The following is an 8,645-nucleotide window of genomic DNA, read 5'->3' on the forward strand; positions in this document are numbered from 1 at the left end:
AAAAATCTTTGCGCTCCCTCGGCAGCTTTGTCATCGCAATGCCTAGTTCAAAATTCAAATCACGAAGTTGAGGCATAAGCAACCAGCAAGGGCACAGATGAGCTCCTTGCTGTCAACGAGTCATCCCTGAATAAGAAGGCTACTTCAGTATCAATTAAAACTGCAACATGCACATAATTAAACTTTATTTTGTACTTTTAAACATGCCTAGTCCTAATGACTAGAGGCCATGATTGGTCAGTCTTTTGTTTCATGTAACGGTGAAATGACAGGACATCAATCACAATAAAAACATCAATGTACTATTAAAATAACACAATAAGGTTTCTATTCTGGAGTTTTATTGGACGAAGAATGCATATGAATGTGTAGTCTCTTGGTTATCTGCTTTTTTATAAGATAAGGCAAATACATATGAACATAGGAATTTAGAGGGTGGACACTAGAACTAGTCCCTGTCTAGATTATGGAATTCAATGGAATCACACCCAACTGCAGCTACTGTGACGTCCCAAATATCAAATAATCACGAATTTCAGAACTGATGGCCTCTATGTTCCGTATGCAGAGAGCTAACCTAGAACAGAACATAGGTGATGAAACACACCTAATAGCGTATAGAAATCTCTCCAGTCGACTACCACCATTAACGGATACATCAAGAGGATCCTATATCATATATTTCGCCAACCATCACTATCAAGAATGCAGACATGGCAGCCAATTAAATTTACGATCTTCTCCTCAACGCAGCAAATAAAATGGACTGCAGAGTGCATGCAGAACGGAAGGTGAGAGTGCTCACCGCCTAGTTCCGTATGCAGAATGCATAAGAAAATACTGTGGAGTGTTATTCAACGATGGCATATGCAAATAATGTGAAGTTCAATTCGACGAACAATGCATATGCAAATATTTTATCTCGGTAATCTGCTTCTTACAAGATAAGATGGACAAATATATATAAATATGAACATAAGAATTGGGAGAGTGGACGCTCAGACTAATCCCTGTTTAGATTATGGAATTCAGTGGAATCACACCCAGCTTCAACGACTGTCACTTCAAATATGAAACAATCACGAGTTTCAGAATTGATCACCTTTATGCTACGTATGCAGAAAGCTAACCAAGCACAGAACGGAGGCGATGAAACACACCTAATAAAGTCGGCCGGGTTGCCACCATTAACGAGTGCCTCAAGAGGGTCTTATTTCACCAACCATCACTAGGGAAGCGAGAAGGCTGACTGCTGCACTGTAAAAACGCAGACATGGCAACAAATTAAATTCATGATCTTCTCAATCGATCAGCAAATAAAAAGGATCGCACAAATGGGCGCGAGCCGGGATGGGAGGATGGGGGTGACCTTGAGGATGACGGCGGCGGCGGTGGCGGACTTGTTGGAGCAGATCAAGAAGGTGCTGCTCCGAGAAGAGACGTTTTCCCTCCTCTGGATGCTGGGTAGATTAAATTCGGGAGGGGGGGAGAGAAGAGGATTTACTAGATTTGGGATGTGTCCTACCTTGAGCGTGTGCCTGTAGACGGGCGCCACGAAGCCGACGGGTGCATCAACGCCGGTGGGCGGTGGGTGGACCGGACGGAGCTACGTCGTCCTCAACGCCGGGTCGGTAGGGTTTTACGGGTGCGCTAACGTCGAGTGTTGTGGCGTCAGCGAGGGATTGGACCAGGAGAAGGGCTCACCGGCGAGGCGGTCGGCGGCGGCGGCGGCGGCGGCGTTGTGTGGGTGGATCGCCCGAGCGATGTCCCCGTCTGGGTTGATCTGGAATATATGCCGTTTCAACATATTTTTATGGGAAAGTTTCAGCTAGATTACCGCGCAGCCCAAAACGAAAATTATGGCGCTGTATTATAGGAACTGATTAAATCCCAATATATCCAATTAATTGTGGGATCTCAACTTTCCCTGCTACGTTGGACTTCCTTTATAATTCCCTTATTATTTCCCGCTATGTGTAGCAAGGCAGCGTGCGTATGTACAAATGAATTAGATAGGTGATGATATACTCCAATTCATCCTCCGCAAACCGATGGACCCTCTCATCTGATCGACCTGGTCCATTTGAGACACAAAAACTGCAGTTTATTACGAGAAAGAAACTAAGTCAATGCAAGTTTAATTATCCGTAGTGCTCAAAAGTTTGCCATCACCTTTACTTCTTTTGCAACATTCAGACCACAGATCAAACAATATAGTAGTTGAATAAATGTTCGTACTTCGTACATCATACGATCCAACCTTGCTCACAGCACAGCTCTAACCCAAAGAGAAATGCGAGCAAGGAGCAATGATCACATAATTGCGCGTTTACAAGTAGTTACAACTTCCGAAGCCTGGAGCATTACACAAATGGATTTTACAACGTCAAGTACTACTGAATATTACAAGGACCGAAAAGGTGTACTACAAATAAAACCGGCACTGCACTGCATACTACCAAGAATATTGCATGCAGAAAGTGAAAGGATCTGGGATGATCCTTCGTTGTAGCCTTCTTGCTCTTCTTTCTTTACCTGCTGAAGAAAAGGAAGTTGCTATTCTTTCTTATTAAAACTAGGAACATCCAGCACAGGCATCAATCAGCTTGGTAACAGAATTCATTTTAGGAATCAGCTAAGCAAAACAAAAATAGTAATCCCGGCACTTAATATGGATCGGAACTTAGCCACTTTAGTGCAGATCAGCTCCAAACAAGTGTAACCAGACACATTAATAATGGTAACTCAAGATCAAGGTTTAGCCCAAATTATAGGAAAATCTTGGTTTAGTGTGACTCCAGGTTCTACCTCTACCTCTTATAAAATTATAGCAAGTAGCTTCAAACATTAATCTAAACAGAGAGCTTCAAACAAGTGCAACGAGCCTTTGGAAAATAACGCATAACATGATCTGAAAGAAATGGAAAGGACATAAGAGGTGACACTCTCATAACACCAACATATAGCCACGGTATGGTCCTAAACCAGCCTCTAATAAATCAAGTGTCAGTGTCATGGCTACCCGAGTACTCACCTAAACGCACGGAGTCAAAGAAAAAGGAACCGCTGCCTGCCGGCCAGATCCGGCAGCCATGGCTACCTCCTGGGCCAGCTCCACTCTTCCCCTGAAATACATAAACGAAAAGACAAATTATTTTCGAGCTCAAGTTACATGAATCAGGAACTAGTCTGATTCAAAACTTCTAATTTACACAAGGAACTGATAAAGCTAGAAACAATTTTCAAGAAAGGCAATAGTTTCTTATTAATGATTGATTCTGCTTCCTATCTAGCACTTGCCAACAATTGCTTCTTTCTACTTGTTTACAAATATCAGCAGGATTTTGTTTAATAAATAGAACTAGTCATTAAGCTACTAAGTAGCAAGGATGTCCGATCTTAATCAGCAAGGGAGTGCTCAAAATTTTTGGACATCCAAACCTGCACAGCAAATTTCATACTTCAATGAAGACAATGGCGCATACAACACAGCCCAAGTGACACAAACATATAATCAACGAAAACCTCCGCAACAACGGACAATACCGGGCAAAGCTGATGCACATCAGCATGCAAGTTACATCAATCAGCTTGGTAACAGAACTCATTATAGGAATCAGCTAAGCAAAACAAAAATAGTAATCCCGGCACTTAATATGGATCATAACTTAGCCACTTTAGTGCAGAACAGCGCCAAACAAGCGCAACCAGACACATTAATAATAGTAACTCAAGATCAAGGTTACGAAAATTTTGGTTTACTGTGACTCTAGGTTCTACCTGTACCTCGTACAAACTTATAGCAAGTAGCTTCAAACATTAATCTAAGCAGATAGCTTCAAACAAGTGCAACCAGCCTCTGGAAAATAACGCATAACATGATCTCAAAGAAATGGAAAGGACATAAGAGGTGACACTCTCGTAACACCAACATATAGCCATGGTATGGTCCTAAACCAGCCTCTACTAAATCAAGTGTCGGTGTCATGGCTACCCGAGTACTCACCTAAACCCACGGAGTCAAAGAAGAAGGAACCGCTGCCTGCCGGACATATCCGGCGGCCATGGCTACCTCCTGGGCCAGCTCCACTTATCCCTTGAAATACAAAAACGAAAAGACACATTATTTTCAAGCTCAAGTTACAGGAATCAGGAACTAGTCTGATTCCAAACTTCTAATTTCACAAGGAACTTATAAAGCTGAAACAATTTCCAAGAAAAGCAACAGATCCTTATCAATGATTGATTCTGCTTCCTATCTAGCACTTTTCAACAATTACTTCTTTCTACTTGTTTACAAAGATCAGCAGGATTTTGTTTAATAAATAGAACTAGTCATTAAGCTACTAAGTAGCAAGGATGTCCAAACTTAATTAGCAAGGGAGTGCTCAAAATTTTGGCATGACCTTGCCTGTTTTTTGGACATCCAAACCTGCACAGCAAATATCATACTTCAATTAAGACAATGGCGCATACAACACAGCCCAAGTGACACAAACATATAATCAACAAAAACCTCCTCAACAACGGACAATACCGGGCAAAGCTGATGCACAGCAGCATGCAAGTTACATACAACATAACATGCATCATAATCATATATACCAGAGTTCATTAAGGCGCTAGAAAGGAAGCCGGCCAAGCTTGTCCCCAGGGTCTTCCAGCTCCCTTCCAAGTGATGGCCCGCAGCTACACGTTCCAGCTGCAACACATGTCTCTCGTTTAGTCCTCGTTTTCCTTGAACAAGGACAAAACATGATGGTCAGCTAGGGCAGATTTAGCAAGAAGGAACATTTCGAAATTGGCCTAACATGTCAATAGAATTGCAAAACACCAATACAAACATGGCTTGATGGTGTCACGGATCATCATGTCAAAAACAAGACTTGTGGAGACTTGAATGTACTATGTCATCCATATCATAAAATCCACGGAGTCTAGTGTCATGGCTACCCGAGGACTCACCTAAACCCACGGAGTCGAAAAAGAAAGCCACCGCAGCCTGCCAGCCGGATCCAGCAGCCATCGCTACCTCCTGACCAGCTCCAGATCCACTTCTCCCCTGAAATACAAAAGCAAAAAAGCAAATTTATTTTCGAGCTCTAGTTACATGAAGCAGGAACTATTCTGCACAGAACATGACTAGTGGGCAAATATATTATCTTGAGCACATGCCTAATCAGCGATAGAACTACCCAACAATCAACGCCATGGCAAAGCTGATGCATGGCAGCATGCAAGTTTCTGCAATCTCATCCTGGGACTGCTACATACAACACATGGCATGTAGGCGAGCAAGAACTTAATTCTCAAAAGACTATACAGTATACACATCACTAGTGCTAATTGACTATATACAGCAAACAGCTTAGCAGAACCTACAGTTCCACGCATCATATATATGAAGATATGACCAGAAAACTCTATACACGGAAGAAATGAGGATAAAAATTTACCAACTGACCTATGATCTTATCACACTCATCAAGGATGGAATGCCTCACATTCTTCAAAGAAATGTCCTTCTTTCTAGCTAGAGCTACAATCCTTCCAGGTGTGCCCCACCACAGTGACGGCAACAAATAAATCCTTGGTGTTTATTAATGTGAACACCTCCATAGAATAGAGCAACCTTCAATTCAGAACACAAAAGCAATGAGATAATCAAGAAAAGGGAGAGAAATATACACAGAACAGAAGTGCAAAACCCCAGTTTTACAAACCTGGTAAGCCAGCTCTCTCGTGTGGCAGGGTGGCACAATACAACAAGCAGTCTTCTCCATCCATGACTTTTGCTTGGCACATGACATCCCTCCAACCGGAAATGTCGGAAGAAATTATACCTGCATATCAGCAACACAAGAACTCCATTACCACACAGAAATCATAAGGCTTGCCAAAGGCAAAGCTGAGAACCATATGAACAAACTTAATTTCGGCTCTTGTCATATCAACTATCACACCAGGATGGAATACATTAAACAAATATCCTGGCAATGAGATCGATAAAAAAGTAACAACGCACATCATCATACAACAAGCACCATGGTAGATACAATATTTTGAAGAGGAAGGTATGCAAAAGAAAGAAAGAGCACGCGCATGGCATCTAAAAAATCTGTAAGTGCAACACCGCAGCGATAGCAGTAATACACAAGCATGTACATGAACCAGCTATTATACGGTCATAGCGAAATCATCAAGATGATGCTTTGAGCAGCATAAGATAGGTGGTGGACATATATATGCAGAATTGGAAAAAGATTACATGTTTGTCCAGGTACTAGTAGGACAAGTACTACATTAATCAGCTAGTACAGTAAACCAGACATATTCTTTATCTATCCACTTAACTGGAACGGCCAAACAACACAACAGCCTAAATAGTTTGCACATGTCAGGAACAGAGGTAACAACATCAGGAACTCTCTAGCATAAGCAAATAATAAGAATGAAGCCAATATCAGGAAGCATTGACTAGTTGGTCAATTCCTAAAGTAACTATAAGATGCCCTGAATCAGCAGCATCACAGGAGACCAGCATTTTTCCGGACAAATATGGATAGAATATGTACAACAATATGCTCATGTGTGAGAGGTGCACACAAACATGTCATCGTGGGGAAGAACTAGGTTAGTGCAAGGCAGGAAGAGGGGAAACAAGGTGAGGACCTTATTCTGTGGGCGTCGTCGTGGTCGGCCGATCATGTCCAGGTCGCCGTCTCCTTGTGCGTGGTCGTCGACGTCCAGGCCCAGCTGCAGCTTCTGAGGAGGGCCGTGCTGGCAATGGCAAGCACACACCAGCAGAGTAGCAGCTGGGGGAGGCCGGTCCAAATTTTCTGCACGGGACAGAGCATGAGCAATAGGAAGGAAATGGAGGTCAGGAAGCGGAGATGGGGACTTTTACCGTGGCGCTCGAGGTCGACGCGGAAGCTGTGGAGGAGGTCCAGCGCCGTCTTGAGCCTCGAGCGGTGCTCATCGACGGCGGGTCCAGGAGGGGATGTTTCTGCAGCGGGTGGGACAGGGGGGCGGAGGGGATTTGGTGGGTGGGGGGGGGGCCATCATCCGGCGTCGAGGGAGCTGGGTGGGCGGCGAGCGGCGAGCGGCGGAGGGGCTGGTGCGGCCGGCGTTGAGGCGGCGGCGCGGGGAAGTTGGAGGAAGATGCGATGAGATGAGATGAGGAAGATGCGTTCAGTTTGGCCCAACTCAATAATTTCGATGGCCCGGTCCAGGTCCGTGGTCTGCCTTTCTTCATGTGAATTTTGTAATTTCAGATAGTGCGGGTTCTCTCAATTAGACATGCGCACGAATTTGCAGCTGGTCACAACATACGATAAGATCTATCAAGAGAGAATGCAATGAATGATTTTGTTTCATCGGTGAAAAGACATATCTGGGGAATGGCTTCGCCTTGTTGGATGCTAGCTAGAACGATGTTAATTAAAAGGGGTGCAAGAGCATCTCCACCTGCGCCCCCGATAGCGATTTGGGAGACGCGCAGCGAACCGTCCCGTCGCGCACGCCTTACTCTTCGTGCCGGCGTTAATGAGCGCCACCGCTCCCCCGCCTCCCTCCGGCCTATAAAAAGGGCCGTCTCTCATCGTCCCACTCACACACAAATCCTAGCGCCTCTTCCCCAACCCTAGCCGCCACCATCTGAAAAGACGATGCCATGTCTGGTAGAGGCCGAGGTCGCGGCCGTGGTCGTGGCCGTGGCCGCGGCAGAGCTGCACGCACGCCGTCGCCTGCGACGCCGTCATCTGCATCGTCGGACATGGACGAGGAGGGGCCCATGATGTTCGAGTTCGTCGTCTGCGTCTGTACCGGCGCCTCTGTCGGCGACTATTTGGGAGATGTCGGTGAAGATGCTCTAAAAGTAGTATTGTTGGCCTAGGAGAAGAGTCAGCACCACCTCCCCACCATGGAGGGCGCTCCGCCGTGTCCGCTTGCTACCTTGGTAAAAGGACGTTACCTACGGCCGATGTCGTGCATGAACCGTCGAAGATGTGGTTAGCTTGATGTCTTGAAAGTAGTAACCTGCCGCATACATGGTAGATCACGGTAACTCACGAGATCCTGCTTGTCATCGCCATAGTCGACTTTCTTATTCATTACAATGAAGGGACATTTAGAAGCTAAACGAGTCCAGTGCGTGTACACCACTATAAATCAAGCTACCAGTATAGCTTCAAGCCTACTCACTATTTTCTTGTCCTTTCGTTCTGTTCCATTAATTCTGCCAGTTTAAACCAGTAACCGGGAACTGGTGGTGTAACATTGTTGGTCAAAAATATTATAGAGCTGACATCAACGAATTATATAGTTAGCACGGTAATCAACTCATCTAGGAAAAAAATAAAAGTGGATTGACGATGCCAATAATCATCGATCCATATAATTATTACCCATGCAACGCCCAACAGTTCAAGAACAGGTACTAACTTTCCAGCACTAGATTAGGCGATCAAATTACTAAGAACATTGATTTTTTTAGATGATATGTTGAGAATGGTAAAGTTAGCCGAGAAATCAGATTTAATTTCCCGGTCGATTAATTTAGACAGTATTATATGCTTTTTCACCGGCCACAAATTACTTAGCGCCGCGAATAAAAAATTAATGAATGTCAAGGACGAGAATTTAGT

General features: G+C 44.3%; 2 long non-coding RNA genes across 2 annotated transcripts; both read right to left on the reverse strand.

Moving 5' to 3' along the window:
* Positions 1–3,010: 3,010 nt before the first annotated feature.
* Positions 3,011–4,964, reverse strand: LOC124649958. Its single transcript, XR_006986840.1, has 3 exons — positions 4,407–4,964; positions 4,007–4,096; positions 3,011–3,125 (listed from the first exon to the last, which is right to left on the reverse strand). It is a non-coding gene; the product is annotated as an uncharacterized LOC124649958 (long non-coding RNA).
* A 497-nt stretch (positions 4,965–5,461) lies between these two features.
* Positions 5,462–6,806, reverse strand: LOC124707423. The gene is made up of 3 exons (XR_007004855.1): positions 6,673–6,806; positions 5,724–5,843; positions 5,462–5,632 (listed from the first exon to the last, which is right to left on the reverse strand). It is a non-coding gene; the product is annotated as an uncharacterized LOC124707423 (long non-coding RNA).
* Between the last annotated feature and the right edge of the window lie 1,839 nt (positions 6,807–8,645).

The sequence above is a fragment of the Lolium rigidum genome, chromosome 4, assembly GCF_022539505.1.
Source record: "Lolium rigidum isolate FL_2022 chromosome 4, APGP_CSIRO_Lrig_0.1, whole genome shotgun sequence".
NCBI classification, from domain to species: Eukaryota; Viridiplantae; Streptophyta; class Magnoliopsida; order Poales; family Poaceae; genus Lolium; species Lolium rigidum.